The following is a 16,978-nucleotide window of genomic DNA, read 5'->3' as shown; positions in this document are numbered from 1 at the left end:
ATATTATTCTGAGAAAACCCTATATAGAAGATAAAATTTCCTCAGAATAACAGAGTAAATTTGCACATTCAGCTGTTCATTGCCTACATGTATTTTTCCAAAGCACTTTTAAGGTTGCTGCACTGCATGCATTAGTATCAGTAAAAGTAAAATGATACAGGAAATTCCTTATCTTTTAAAAAAAACCTGATCTTAAAAAAAACGTTTAAAAAACCTTATCTTTTAAAAAGAAATATTTTCAATTTATATATGTATCTGGCCAGCCCATAAATTTATGAATATCTGTCATTCTAAATGATTAGATGCAAAGATGTTTTAGTACTTAACTCTTTAGCAGTACAAAAATTTTCCTCTATCTAGTCTTGAACTATCATTTCTTAACTTAAGTAATACATGCAAATACATGTTACTTAAATAGATGGATTGTGTTACGGTAATTAAGATTAAGAACAGGTGCATTTATTATTATTATTATCATTAGCCATATTGTGCAAGGAAGCCTGAGGCTTTTGCTGCACCATCCAAAATAAAAAAAAAATTTTAGTTACCCGGAGAGGGAGGGGTGGGGGGAGAGAGAGAGAGAGAGAGAGAGAGAGAGAGAGAGAGAGAGAGAGAGAGAGAGAGAGAGAGAGAGAGAGAGAGAGAACGTACAAGAGTAAGGAATACAAAGGAATCACCAAGAAAGAGAAGAATGATGATATCCAGCTCGGGACCCTGGGTGTGCCAGGCCCATACTCACCAGATGTGAGCCCCTGGGGTTGACTCTGGGTGCTGCGAGAGTACACGTGGACAGGCGAAGTTTTTACTGGCTCCAGAAAATAGAGAAGTTTTGCTTTTTTATTGACTTAAATTGGTATATTAATTTATTTTTTAGAGTTACTTTATATTCCTAGTAACAATACTGTAGTTTAATTTGAATTTAGATAAGAGATTTTGTAGGTTATTACTTAGTATCAGTAAGAGTATCAAATTCATGTGTTGAACAGGTTTTGCAGCTCCTGCGAACGAAAAGTTTTTAATTATACTTAGCCACTTTATTGACTTAATTATTTCTATAAGTAGCTTATAGACCTAGTCAAGCTATGTGGTTTATTTTGAATTTAGATAGCACGATTTTCAAAGTAAATAATACCTCGTGTCCGTAGATTAACCGTTCGTAACTTGCCGCCATTGTTATACGATACGTGTGCACCGAACTAGATAGCGTAAGGTCTAACAGAAAACTAGATAGCGTAAGGTTTAATGGAAAATTAGATAGCGAGTATAGTAGTATCAATTAATTAGTAAAATTTATTAATCTTATTAAATTTCATTGTCAATTGAATTGTACTTTAACTAAATAAATATAGCGACCTAGTTTTTACAAACTAACATCATAAATTAATACATATAAGTTGACAGGGGATAAGAAAGTCATATAACGTAACTCGGAGATAACATTCAATTCCGAAATACATATATATATATAGTATTATAACTGTATTGGGATATAAGTTTAAGATTATATTTTGTATTGGAATTTTATTGAGCTTGAATAGAAATCATGACTCAGACCAGAGCAGCAAAGCAAAAGGCTCAAACTAATGGAAGTGCTGTGGCTCAGGGGAGAACTGAGTGGGGGGGGGCGCAGTTGTCCTCTGAATCACAGTCTATTGAAATGCACTGCTTGTTTGATTGTGGAGCAAGCAGGAATGGGACATGATATTATATTGCCAAGGGGAATGTCTCTCTGTGTGCGTGTGTGCGCGCACGATGAAAGGAGTGCGAGGAAATGAGGCGCCAACTCGGCATAGTTATGGGCTTATATGAGAGCTTGAAGGACAGGATGAATACCCTCAAAGGATTTAAATTGAGGGGGCCCATCAAGCTCTCAGCTGCCCACATCAATGCCAGAGCTTGCACTTGAACATCAAGCAACACAGCAGCAAACCCCAAGGCAGAATGCGCTGGTCCCAAAGAAACTAGTTGTTGTTGATGACTCTATTGTCAGGGAAACGGGAACATATTGTGCAAAAAGGGTAGATGGAACAGGACCAGGGTATGTCTGCCAGGAGCAAAGGTTGATGACGTTGTAGAGCAGATATCATCTTTTTAGGGCACAAAGGGTGATATTGTTGTACACGTTGGCACTAAATATTAAGAGTAGGAGACTGGCAGAATTACTTAACAAGTACAAATCAATGCTGAAAAAAAGCCGTGAGTTAGGATTGAATTTGAACGTTTTTGCAATTCTGCCCAGACACAACAGGAGTGAGTATATGATGAGAGCCTTGTCGGTCAATTCGGCCCTGGAGAGATTGTGCAAGGCTTAAAGGGTAGAATTTTTCTCAGCCTCTTTTATGGTTGTTAACAGGAGAGACTGCTTCTACAGGGATGGGATACACTTAAATAGAGAGGGTGCAAGAATATTTGCTGATGCTATTGAGGCAGAGTTAAATGGGTCGAAAAACTGTTAGCTTGGGGGGGGGGATACACAGACTAATAGATTAACAGTAGCCGCTGCCAGACCTTCGTATCGTCTGCAAACTTGGACATTAAGATTGATATACCATCATCAATATCATTTATAAATACAGAAAACAATAATGGACCCAACACCGAACCCTGAGGGACTCCACTAATAACATTAGTCCTCAATGAGTAGTGTCCACTGATTACCACTCTCTGTCTTCTCCCCCTGAACCACCCCTTTATCCATAGCAGCAATTTGCCTCCAATGCTACAATTTGTTCAGCAGTTTTTCATGTGCAACAGTATCAAAAGCTTTTCTAAGATCGAAGTACAGTGAGTCCTCATATAGCCCGACAGTTATGTTCCTTGAAACTCTCGTGCAATGCAAAATCGTGCAATATGAACAACAGGCCCTATGGGAAAAATAGGGTTAGGTGCCGACCACCCAAGATTGAACACACATTTGTAACCAAAACATTACCAAACATAATAAATAATCGTAATAAAATACGTAAGTATTTTATTATGACTATTACGTAATAAAATATTGTTAATGCTTTTGCTTCTATCGTAAGCAAACGTGTTTTTTGTTTGATTTTCTATCCAAACATGACAGCCGTTCCATCTCTTCCAATTCTTGTGTCTTAATCTAATGGATTTTAATTACACTTTGAGTTGTTCCTGCTATGAAAGTTGTTTTTATTTTCTCTGCATTCTTTGTAATTCTCGGCGTTGCCTCATTTAGGTCCGTAGCACGTGCAATATCACATGGTCTTTCATTTTGCTCAAAGCGTTTCACAATTTTATATTTTTTCTCAATCGACAGAGGTGGACTGGCCATAAGCATTACCGGCGAAACCCCGGTGGGCTGGAGGCCGGTATGATTTTGGCCATAAACGCTAGTATGGCCAAAATCACACCACTATAAATTATGACGGCACTATAAATTTTCCCGGGTAAGAATTTTTGATCCAATCCGCCTCTGTTTATCGATATTGCTTTTCTTTTTTTCTCTGAATCTGTAGTGTCTTCACCAGGACGCTACCTTTTCACACCTTTTAAGTATTTTACTGATTTTTACGGAATAAAGCGAAATTACAAAACGAGGAGACACGCTTGATACACATAAACAAAGTTGCGCGTGTAGCAACTGAATAAACAACACCGTAAAGGCAGAGATACACTATTAACACCTCACATTTTACTAAAGCACATTTCTAGGGGTTACTACCATAAAACAATAAAAACTATTTCCAGTTGCGTTTCAGCTAGTGGAATCTGTTATAAACTGGTAGTAAACTCGATCTAATTGCCTTTGCGATAATACCGATAGCTGGAATTGTGTGGGTTTTTACATTATTACGTGAAATGTGTTTCCCCTTCACTGATATAAAAAACAAATACATTTTCAGAATCTTCTCTTCATTCCTATTGTGTTGCGTTCGGTTGGGGTGATTCTGCATTCGACTGCCATTTCTTGTGAACACAAAGGCGAATCGTGCATAAGCGAATTCGATTCGTGTTATATAAGATATCGTTCCCCTATTTATAAATCGTGTACGATCGAATTCATGTAATGTAAACACGTGTTATACGAGGACTGACTGTATGTAATATCAAAGTTATTCCCTGCATCCAGTTGTTTTGTGACAGCATCATAGTATCCAATAAAACTGGTCAGGAAAGATTTCCCCTTAACAAAACCATGCTGTGTCCGAGCTATAACTGAAATCTTGTCTAGATGATCGTGTAGTGCTTCTTTAACCAGTGCCTCCATTAATTTTCCTGGAACAGAAGTTAAACTTACAGGTCTATAATTACTTGTGTCAGCCTTTGATCCTCCTTTGGGAATTGGAGTCAAATTTGCACATCTCCAGTCTGTGGGTACCTCCCCTGATTCCAATGAAGCTCTCATAATTATGGCTAAGGGTTTGCTTACTTCCTTTGTTGCCTCCTTTAATATAACTGGATAGATCCCATCCACCCCAGGTGCCTTTCTTGTGTTTATCTTCAAAAATTTCTCCTCCACTTTACTCTCAGTTATTACAAGATTCTCTAGCTTACTGCTAGAGTTGAATACACCTCTGGCATTCCCCTCGCTGAATAACTCTTCATGTGTGAATGTCGATGCAAAATATTCATTTAGTTTGTTAGCTACATGAGCAGGATCATCAACAGTTGACCCATCGATATCAAGTGGACCAATCTGATTCATCCCCTTCCTTCTAGAGTTTACATAAGTAAAGAACTCTTTGCTGTTTTTCTTTGCATCCCTTGCCAAAGATTTCTCGTAATCTGCCTTGGCCTGCCTAACCTCCTTTGTAACTTGGTTACAGACCAGCTTATATCTATCATAGGCTTCTGTGTGACGTGTTAATTTGTATGTATCCCATACGTTTTTCTTCTCTGCCATATGTCTCATTAGTTCATCTGACATCCATGTAGGCCTAAACCTTGAACAGTATTTCTTAGTTGGTATGTAAAGCCTAGTAGCTTCCAAGTTAAGTTCTTTGAATGCTTCCCATTTTGAATTTGCTGTTGGTCCCACTGTATAGAATGTAAATACTGTCTCAGTCCATCGTAGTCGCCTTTACGAAAGCAATAACCCTTCCCTTTACCCCTAATGGTAGTTACCTCTTTGAGTAAATCGCACTTCAGCACACTGTGATCACTGCCACCTAGTGGTTCCTTTATCTGCAGATTCTTAATGCATGAAGAATCACTACTGATAATCAAATCAAGAGTATTATTCCCTCTAGTTTCCTCCCGAACATGCTGATGTAGAAAACAATCATCCAATAAATCCACAAAAGCCTTGCTAGTGTGTGAGTGACCAACCCACAAATTCCAGTCAATATCTGGGAAATTAAAATCCCCCATTATAAGACTCTCTGATGAACTTTTTTTTTTTTTTTTTTTTTTTTTAGGTAGTTGTTGGCACACCGGCTTCTGTGGCCATAATGCACCTCCCAAGGTTTTTACATTACTTTGATCCAAGCCCGAGGCGGGATTCGAACCCGCAACGTTTGGGTTACCAAGCAGGCACTTTACCCACCCCGTTAGCCCGGTCGGCCTCCGATGAATTGACCCACTCTGTTTCCCTGTACAGTTTCTTATTATACTCCTCAGAGTCATTAGGCCTATAATACACTCCTACTCTCAATTTTGATCTCTCAATGCTTATGTCACTCCAAACTGACTCGATACTGCACTGTCCAGCGATGTCGACTGGCTTCACTTCCTTGGATTTCATGTGTTTCTTAACTAATAGCATAACCCCTCCTCCCTTCCTATCCTTTCTGTAGACGTTGTACTCCCCAAATTCCAGTTCTGCATTCCTTATATCTGTGTGACACCACGTCTCTGATATCCCAACAATATCTGCCTTTGATGTTTTGAGCAATACCTCAAATTCATCAAATTTATTTACTAAACTCCTAGCATTAGTGTACACGCAAGTATACATGCACCTGTTTCTATTCTTAGCTACCCTAACACAACCCATGTGTTTACTTGTACTGCAATGACTCCCAGCAGTCTCTGAAATATCCTGCATCTTGTTTTTCAGGTTTCTGCTGATTCCAATAGAAGCAGTGCAAGAATCACTTTCACCTCTGCCAGTGGCTACTGTTAATCTATTATTCTTTGTATCCCCCCAAGCTAGCAGTTTTCCGACCCACCTAACACTGCCTCAATAGAGTCCCCTCCGTAGCCAGGTGGGAAGGAGCAGCCGTGCGTAGCACACGCTTCTTGATTAGACCGGGGTTCGAGCCCGTCACCACCAAATACGGAGGATGCAAAGGTCAGGGAATGACCACCGCATATCCCGGAGCAATATGGCCTTAGTTGCTAATGCTCCTAAAAAAAACCAAACCAAACTGCCTCGATAGCATCAGCAAATATTCTTGCACCCTTTCTGTTTAAGTGTATCCCATCCGTGTAGAAGCAGTCTCTCCTGTTAACAAGTACAGTCCAGGCTGAAAAAAATTCTACCCCTTGAGCCTTGCACAATCTTTACAGGGACAAATTGATCCACAAGGCTCTCATCATATACTCCCTCCTATCATATCTGGGCAGAATTGCAGACACTTTCAAATTCAACTCTAATTCACGCCTTTTTTTTTTTCAACAGTGACCTGTACTTGTTAAGTAATTCTGCCGGTCTCCTACTCTTGATATGATTAGTGCCAACGTGTACAACTATACTATATCACCTTTTGTGCCCTTTAAAGATGATATCTGCTGTACAACTTCATCAACCTTTGCCCCTGGCAGACATTCACTGGTCCTGTTCCACTTATCCTTTTTACAAAGCATGCTTCACGTTTCCCTGACAATAGAGTCACCAACAACTACTAGTTCCTGTGGGACTAGCGCATTCTGCCTTGGGGATTGCTGCTGATTATCCCCTTGTATAAGGCAATGGTCAGGCCACACTTTGAATACTGTATACTGGTCTGGAGGCCTCATTTTAAGAAGGATGTAGAGCTGCTGGAACGATTACAGAGAAGGACAACAAGATTAGTGAACAGAAGAAAGGCTTAAATTTTGCAAATTACAGTGTCAGGAGACTAGGCACCTGCGTGGTGATTTGATTGAGGTGTATAAAGCCTTGAATGGTTTGAGTATGGTCAATGCTGATGGGATTCTTCCTCTTGCTCAGAATAATCACCTGAGAGGGCATAACTTCAAATTGAGGAAAGACAGTTGTAGAATAGATGTGTGGAAGGTTGCCTTTAGCCAGCGGCTGGTTGATTGCTGGAACAAACTTCCATCCGTCGTAGATGTTGATAGCTTAAATATATTCAAGGCAGAACTTGACAAACATTTGGAGCGAGCGGATGGGTGAAATAAGGTGGTTTTTTTTTTGGTTGATGCTATATAAGCTTGCATTCTTGCAACATGTGCTCTTGCTAATGCTAATAAATTTGATGAATTTGAGGTGCTGGTGAAGACATCAAAGGCTGATGTTGTTTGGATATCAGAGACATGGTGTCACACACAGATAAGAAATGCAGAATTGGAATCTGGGGATACAATGTGTGCAGAAAGGATAAAAAAAAAATAGAAGAGGAGGAGAGGTGAAGCTATTAGTTAAGAAACACATAATATCTAAGGAAGTGCATCCAGTTGACATTGGTGGACAGTGCAGTGTTGAGTCAGTTTGGTGTGACCTAAGCACTGGGAAAGTGAAATTGAGTGTAGGAGTGTGTTATAGGCCTAATGACTCAGAGAAATTCAAAGAACATCTGTACAAAGAAATAGTGGGCCAGTAAATGAGATTGTCTTATAATGGGAGATTTTAACTTCCCAGATATTGACTGGGACTTATGGGTTGGTCACTCACACACTAGCAAAATTTGTGGATGATTGTTTTTTACAGCAGTATGTTTGAGAGGCAACCAGAGGGAGTAATACTCTTGATCTGATTATCAGCAGTGATTTTTCATGTATTAAGAATTTACAGATAAAGGAACCACTAGGTGGCAGTGATGAGTGTGTACTGATGCAGGATTTACTTAAAAATGTAACTATCAGGGGTAAAAGGAATGGTTTTTGCTTTCATAAAGGTGACTACAGTGGTCTCAGAGATTTTTTTAAATTCTCTACAGTGGGACCAACTGATGATGTTACCTACAGCAAATTCTAAATGGGAAGCATTCAAGGAATTAATCTTGGAAGCTACTAGGCTTTTCATACCAACTAAGAAATACTGTTCAAGGGTTAGGCCTAAATGCATGTCAGATGATCTAGTGAGACTCGTGGCAGAGAAGAAAAATGTATGGGAAGCATATAAATATCAGGAGACACAGATGCTTATGGTAGACAAGATAGTCTATAATCAAGTCACAAAGGACATTAGTCAGGCAAAGGCAGATTACAAGAAATCCTTGGCAAAAGATGCAAAGAAAATTATTAAAGACTCCTTTACTTATGTGAACTTTAAAAGGAAAGGGATGAATCAGATTGGTCCTCTTGACATCTATGGGTCAATTGTTGATGAGCCTGCTGAGGTAGTTGGAAAACTAATTGAGTATTTTGCATCTATATTCACATATTAGCATTAGTAGAGGCATACAATGCAAGAAAGAAAGCTTATGCAGCATCAGCCAGAAAAAAAAAAAAAAACGCTCCCATTTCACCCCTCCTTTCATTTCAAATACGTGTCCAGCTCAGCCTTAAATTTATTTAGGCTATCAACTTCCACAACAAAGTATGGAAGTCTGTTCCACCAACCAACTACCCGCTGGCTAAAGGCAAACTTCCGCACATCTATCCTACATCTGTCTTTCCTCAATTTGAATTTATGCCCTCTCAGGTGATTATTCTGAACAGGAGGAAGAATCCCATCAGCATTGAGAATTCTCAAACCATTCAAGCCTTTATACACCTCAATCAGATCACCTCGCAGGTGCCTAGTCTCCAGACACTAACTGCAAAACTTAAGCCTTTCTTCATAAGAGCAACCCTTTGTTCCATTCACTAATCTTGATGGCCTTCTCTGTACTCTTTCCAACAACTCTACATCCTTCAAAGTTTGAATAGCATAAAGCTTAATGAGCGGTACTCACCTTAGATAAATCTGCTGCGTTACATGAAGTTAGGATGGAAGAATAATTCGAGGCTTAACGTAGTTTAAAATAATTTAAAATGATCGAAATAAGTTAAGATTGTGAATACAGAATTAAAATATGCTCAAGGAAGTAGAAGTGCACAACTTCATACCTGGTTGTCATTGAAGAATTAATTTAAACTTTAAAATATGAGACTGGTGAAGCCAAAAGTCACGAACAACCGACTTTCGTATTAACGTCATCAGTTGGCAATACTAAAAGGAAAGGAATTGCGCATTTTTAAAGACTTCTATGTTCCCGTGATGCACTTTGTGACATGTGAGAATCTTAGGTGCGTGAGATTCCAGACCAAGGAGAGGTTGGTGGGTAGTTTTGTGTTTATGACATTGAGTTTGGTATTATGATGACACCATTCTATAATAAGAGCTTCATATTGCATCAATACGAAGCTCTTATTATATTGTATCAATACGAAGCTCTTATTATAGAATGGTGCTGTCATAATATCAATCTCAATGTCATAAACAAAAAACTACCCACCAACTTCTCCTCGGCCTGGAATCTTACGCACATAAGATTCCCACACGTCACAAAGTGCATCACAGGAACATAGAAGTCTTTAAAAACACACGATTCCTTTCCTTTTAGTATTGCCAACTGATGACGTTAATACGAAAGTCGGCCGTTTATGACTTTTGTCTTCACCAGTCTCATATTTTAAAGTTTAAATTAATTCTTCAATGACAACCAGGGACGAAGTTGTGCACTTCTACTTCCTTGAGCATATTTTAATTCCATATTCACAATCTTAACATATTTCAATCATTTTAAATTATTTTAAACTACCGTAAGCCTCAAATTATTCTTCCATCCTAACTTCATGTAACGCAGCAGATTTATCTAAGGTGAGTACCGCTCATTAAGCTTTATGCTATTCAAACTTTGAGTCAATTTCAAACAGTACATTGAGACATTCTATAATTTATCTAAGTGTCAAATTGCAAAATATTTTAACGTTTATTATTTACACCTTATCTGCACAGCCTATCTGTTCTTGTTCCCTAATGCACTTGAACATGCCAGACACAAAATCACGCTATTCCAAAATACTGGTTATGTATTTTTCTAACAAACTCCATATTTCATTCTTACAAAAATGCCTTACCCACAAACATAGTTCCTAAATTCGCCCGCATTTTCCCCAAAAATACTTGCAAAAGATATCCCCATATTATACATCAAATGTCAATTGCTATTATACGTGAAGAACTACATAAAAGATTCTGTAAAAAATGTAATTTGTTACACCAAATACATCACCTAAGATTTAATCTCAGAAAAGAGATGTCACCCCAAACATGGGTAGAGCTTACTATTTTTGACACACGCATTAATGCAGCACTCAATATCGTGGAACAAAGGCATTTAAAAAAAATGGGACACACTCGCACAAAAAACACGAATCCCCCTCCCCACAACGTTCCACTACTACTAATACTTCATCACAAACATTCACTGCTGCAGAATTATCAGGATTAGAATATGGGTTCAATTTTGCTATAAGGGATCACCACTACTCCATAAAAGAGTGTATTATAGAATTACAAACTAAACTGGGAAATCACCCCGACAAATGGCGAATCGTGCACAAAACCAACGCTATCATTAATTCGAAACTTGCACCCAAACCCAACATTACTAAACAACAGTTATTAAACATACACAAATTACAGAAAAACCTTAATATTATCGTACAAAAAGCCGACAAAGGAGACACTATTGTTATTTTAGATAAAAGGGCTTATATTGATAAAATGGAACAGATCCTCTCCAACCAAGATACTTATAAAATCGATAACACATACAACGTCTCCAAATTAAATAAACAAACTTGACGTTATCAATTAACCTACACACGCTACAACAAATCGGTATACGCAATAACATTCTCCCACATGTTCGGCATCACTAAATTACGCAAACCTGTCCACCCCCCCCAAGACCAATAGTTTCTTTTAGCAAGTCTGCTTTCACTAATTTATCTACCTTTTTGGTTAAAATCATATCACCCCTCATGAGATTTTCAAAATTTAAAGTCAGCAACACAAACCAAGCCTTCAAACAAATAAATTCTGCCATTTTTTTTTAACAGAGACATCTTAACCTCCTTCGATGTTTTTTCTTTATATACAAACGTACATTTGTCGTTCACGCTACAAGCCTTATGCAAATTCCTAACGATTGATGACACTTTAATCAATCGCACCTCTCTTACCATTAATAATATCTTAGAACTTATCTCGTTTTTACTTGAAGCTAGATATTTGCCCTTCCCATGGGACTAGGAATTTCAGCTCCCTTATCAGAAATCTACTTAGCTATTATTGAAAACTAAGTACTACAACCTTACCCTTCTGGGGTTAAACTTTATATGCGTTATGCAGATGACATACTTTTAATAGGAAATACAACTGCAATTGATAATCTCTTTATTAAATTCAACATGATACATGACAGATTAAAATACACACTTGAAACAGAAATCGACAACAAAATTAACTTTCTTAATCTCACAATGTACAAAATAGGCACCAAACTATGAACCAGGATTTACAGGAAAATCCTGGTTCTACATTTCATTTATCATAAAATATCTACATTTCAATTCACCACCCACTTAGTACAAAAAAAGCCATCCTTTATAATCAAATCCATAATGCTATAAAGTTCAGTTCTTCACAAGATGATTTATCCGCTGAATTACAATATCTCACAGAAAAATTCACGACCAGGAAATATCCACTTCAATTAATCCAACTCATAATTTCCGTTGCAAAGAATAATACCAATAGCTTAATTAAACACAACACCAAACAGAACACTTATATTTTCTTCATACAATAAGTTAGGAACTCTGTTTAATGCATATAAAGAAACACACAAATACTCAATAAACGACATGAACAATATTGTATATTTAATTAATTGTCAACAAGGTTGTAACGCAGGGGAGCACTACCACAAAATACGGTTCCTCAAAAACTTCCAACAACCGAGCATATTACCATTATAACAACTTCAGGACTGGTCAATCCAGTACTGAACTCACACAACACGTACATTCTCATAACCATAACCCCCTAGTTGACTCGGCCATCACAATAGTAAAATTAAAATCCAGTTACAAAATCTTTCAATACGAAGCTCTTATTATAGAATGGTGCCGTCATAATACCAAACTCAACGTTGTAAACACAAAACTACCCACCAACCTCTCCTCGGTCTGGAATCTCACACACCTAAGGTTTCCACATGTCACAGAGTGCATCACGAGAACATAGAAGTCTTTAAAAATACGCGATTCCTTTCCTTTTAGTATTGCCAGCTGATGACGTTAATACGAAAGTCGGTCGTTCATGACTTTTGGCTTCACCGGTCTCATATTTTAAAGTTTAAATTAATTCTTCAATGACAACCAGGGACGAAGTTGTGCACTTCTACTTCCTTGAGCATATTTTAATTCCGTATTCACAATCTTAACTTATTTCAATCATTTTAAATTATTTTAAACTATGTTAAGCCTCAAATTATTCTTCCATCCTAACTTCATGTAACGCAGCAGATTTATCTAAGGTGAGTACTGCTCATTAAGTGAGTACGGTACATTAAGACATTCTATAATTTATCTAAGTAACTGCATCCTTCTTAAAATGAGGTCTCCAGACCTGTATACAGTACTCAAGTTGTGGCCTGACCTTTGCCTTATACAAGGGGATAATAACCTCTTTATTCCTGCTAGAAAAATTCCGGTATATTATTGACAAGACACCATGAGCTACTCTTGCAGACCATCTGCACTGCTCAGAAAACTTTGTATCTGCCTGCACAGTTACCCCCAGGTCCTTTTCATTCTCTACCACTGTCTGTGTAATACCACAGAGTTGATACATTACTCTGGGGTTACTGCTTCCCATATGTAGTACTTTACATTTGTCATAATACCATCTGCTCAACTTTTCTAGATCCTGTTGCAGCAGCATACTGCAAGTATGCTGCTGAGGAGCAGGAGGAGTGAATGCTCCCCCTATCATAAATTTTGTCCTACTTTGCACCTTCTTCCCAGGTTCCCAATGAATCCATTTTTTATCCTTAACATCTGAATATATTTCAGTAATGACATATGGTAATTTTTTTAGATTATGCTTAGCAAGTTATTGCTTGATGAATTAGCATTAGCATTTAGCATTAGCATTAGTAGAGGCATTTGATGCAAGAAAGCAAGCTTATGCAGCATCAGCCAAAAAAAAAAAAAAAAAAGTAACATAAATAAATAAAAATAACCACTTCCACTTCACCCCTCTGTTCGTTCGAAATACCTGTCCAGCTGAGCCTTAAACTTATTTAGGCTATCAACTTCCACGACAAGGGATGGAAGTCTGTTCCACCCACCAACCACCCGCTGGCTAAAGGCAAATTTCCGCACATCTATCCTACATCTGTCTTTCCTCAATTTGAATTTATGCCCTCTCAGGTGATTTTTCTGAGCTAGAGGAAGAATCCCATCAGCATTGAGCATGCTCAAACCATTCAAGGCTTTGTACACCTCTATCAGATCACCCCGCTGGTGCCTAGTTTCCAGACACTGTAATTTGCAAAACTTAAGCCTTTCTTCGTAAGAGAACCCCTTTGTCCCATTCACCAATCTAGTTGCCCTTCTCTGTACTCGTTCCAGCAGCTCTACATCCTTCCTGAAATGAGGCCTCCAGGCCTGTATACAGTACTCTAGGTGTGGCCTGACCATTGCCTTATACAAGGGAATAATCACCTCCTTATCCCTGCTAGAAAAATTCCTATATATCATTGACAATACACCATGAGCTACTCTTGCAGCTCGTCTGCACTGCTCAGAGAACTTCATATCTGCCTGCACCACCACCCCCAGGTCCCTTTCATTCTCTACCACTGTCAGTGTAGTACCACAGAGTTGATACGTTGCTCTGGGGTTGCTGTTTCCCATATGTAGTACTTTACATTTGTCAATGTTAAACTTCATTTGCCACCTCGAAGCCCATCTGCTCAACCTTTCCAAATCCTGTTGCAGCAGCATAGTGTCAGTAGTGTCCTTGACAACCCTGCCAACCTTCGTATCGTCTGCAAACTTGGACATTAAGCCTGATATACCATCATCAATATCATTTATAAATACAGAAAACAATAAAGGCCCCAATACTGAACCCTGAGGGACTCCACTAATAACATTAGTCCACGATGAGCAGTGTCCATTAATTACCACTCTCTGTCTTCTCCCCCTCAACCACCCCTTTATCCATAGCAGCAACTTGCCTCCAATGCCACACTGCTCCAATTTGTGCAGCAGTCTTCCATGTGCAACAGTATCAAAAGCCTTTCTAAGATCCAAGTATATAATATCAAAGTTATTCCCTGCATCCAGTTCTTTTGTGACTGCATCATAGTATCCAATCAAATTGGTCAGGCAAGACTTCCCCTTAACAAAACCATGCTGTGTCCTAGCTATAACTGAAGTCTTGTCTAGATGATCCTGCAGTGCTTCTTTCACCAGTGCCTCCATTAATTTTCCGGGAACAGAAGTTAAACTCACAGGTCTATAATTACTTTTGTCAGCCTTTGATCCCCCTTTGTGAATTGGGGTCACATTTGCACATCTCCAGTCAATGGGTACCTCCCCTGAGTCCAAGGAAGCTCTCATAATTATGGCTAAGGGTTTGCTTACCTCCTTTGCTGCCTCCTTTAATATAACTGGATAGATCCCATCCACCCCAGGTGCCTTTCTTGTGTTTATCTTCAACAATTTCTCCTCCACTTTGCTCTCAGTTATTACAAGATTCTCTAGCTTACTGCTAGAGTTGAATACACCTCTGGCATTCCCCTCGCTGAATAACTCCTCATGTGTGAATGTCGATGCAAAATATTCATTTAGTTTGTTAGCTACCCGAGCAGGGTCATCAACAGTTGACCCATCGATCTCAAGTGGACCAATCTGATTCATCCCCTTCCTTCTAGAGTTTACATAAGTAAAGAACTCTTTGCTGTTTTTCTTCGCATCCCTTGCCAAGGATCTCTCGTAATCTGCCTTCGCCTGCCTAACCTCCTTTGTAACTTGGTTACAGATCAACTTGTATCTATCATAGGCGTCCGTGTCACGTGTTAATTTGTATGTATCCCATGCATTTTTCTTCTCTGCCATATGCCTCATTAGTTCATCTGACAACCATTTAGGCCTAAACCTTGAACAATATTTCTTAGTTGGTATGTAAAGCCTAGTAGCTTCCATGATAAGTTCTTTGAATGCTTCCCATTTTGAATTTGCTGTTGGCAATATCATCAGTTGATCCCACTGTATAGAATTTAAATACTGTCTCAGTCCATTGTAGTCGCCTTTACGAAAGCAATACCCCTTCCCTTTACCCCTAATGGTAGTTACCTCTTTGAGTAACTCCCACTTCAGCACACTGTGATCACTGCCACCAAGTGGTTCATTTATCTGCAGATTCTTAATGCATGAAGAATCACTACTGATAATCAAATCAAGAGTATTACTCCCTCTAGTTGCCTCCCGAACATGCTGATGTAGAAAACAATCATCCAATAAATCCACAAAAGCCTTGCTACTGTGTGAGTGACCAGCCCCCAAATTCCAGTCAATATCTGGGAAATTAAAATCCCCCATTATAAGACTCTCTGATTTACTGGCCCACTCTATTTCTCCGAACAGTTTCTTATTATACTCATCAGAGTCATTAGGCCTATAGCACACTCCTACTCTCAATTTTGATCTCCCAATGCTTATGTCACACCAAACTGACTCGACACTGCACTGTCCAGCGATGTCGACTGGCTTCACTTCCTTGGATTTTATGCGTTTTTTAACTAATAGCATAACCCCTCCTCCCTTCCTATCCTGTCCTGTCTATCCTTTCTGTAGACATTGTACTCCCCAAATTCCAGTTCTGCATTTCTTATATCTGTGTGACACCACGTCTCTGAAATCCCCACAATATCTGCCTTTGATGTTTTGAGCAATACCTCAAATTCATCAAATTTATTTACTAAACTCCTAGCATTGGTGTACACACAAGTATACATGCACCTGTTCTTTTTCTTAGCTACCCTAACACAACCCATGTGTTTACTTGTACCCCAATGATTCCCAGCAGTCTCTGAAATATCCTGCATCTTATTTTCCAGGCTGCGGCTCATTCCAATAGAAGCAGTGCAAGAATCACTTTCACCTCTGCCAGTGGCTACTGTTAATCTATTAGTCCTTGTATCCCCCCAATCTAGCAGTTTTCCGACTCACCTAACATTGCCTCGATAGCATCAGCAAACATTCTTGCACCCTTTCTATTTAAGTGTATCCCATCCCTGTAGAAGCAGTCTCTCCTGTTAACAAGTACAGACCAGGCTGAAAAAAATTCTACCCCTTGAGCCCTGCACAATCTTTCCAGGGCCGAATTGATTGACAGGGCTCTCATCATATACTCCCTCCTATCATGTCTGGGCAGAATTGCAGACACTTTCAATTTCAACCCTAATTCACGGCTTTTTTTCATCAGTGACCTGTACTTGTCAAGTAATTCCGCCGGTCTCCTGCTCTTAATGTCATTAGTGCCAACGTGTACAACTATATCACCTTTTGTGCCCTTAAAAGATGATATCCGCTCTACAACGTCATCAACTTTTGCCCCTGGCAGACATACCCTGGTCCTATTCCACCTATCCTTTTTACAAAGCATGTTTCCCGTTTCCCTGACAATAGAGTCACCAACAACTACTAGTTCCTTTGGGACCAGCGCATTCTGCCTTGGGGGTTGCCGCTGTGTTCCGCGATGACCAAGTGCAAGCTCTGGCATTGGTGTGGGCAGCTGAGAGCTTGATGGGCCCCTCACTTGTAATCCTTCGAGGGCATCCAC

The 16,978-nt window shown here is 39.1% G+C and overlaps 2 protein-coding genes across 2 annotated transcripts in view; one reads left to right on the top strand and one right to left on the bottom strand.

The window, feature by feature from the left end:
* The window catches only part of LOC150083234 (uncharacterized), a 480,979-nt gene that overhangs the window by 212,871 nt on the left and 251,130 nt on the right, over positions 1-16,978 (bottom strand). The gene's annotated exons all lie outside the window — the stretch shown is intronic.
* Positions 1-16,978, top strand: part of LOC150083235 (uncharacterized) — a 242,844-nt gene that overhangs the window by 40,352 nt on the left and 185,514 nt on the right. The gene's annotated exons all lie outside the window — the stretch shown is intronic.

This window comes from Mastigoproctus giganteus, chromosome 7 (genome assembly GCF_048544385.1).
Source record: "Mastigoproctus giganteus isolate SK-2022 chromosome 7, ASM4854438v1, whole genome shotgun sequence".
In the NCBI taxonomy this organism is placed as follows: Eukaryota; Metazoa; Arthropoda; class Arachnida; order Uropygi; family Thelyphonidae; genus Mastigoproctus; species Mastigoproctus giganteus.
Note: the sequence above shows the minus strand (reverse complement) of the source record. Positions and strands in the feature narration are given on the sequence as shown.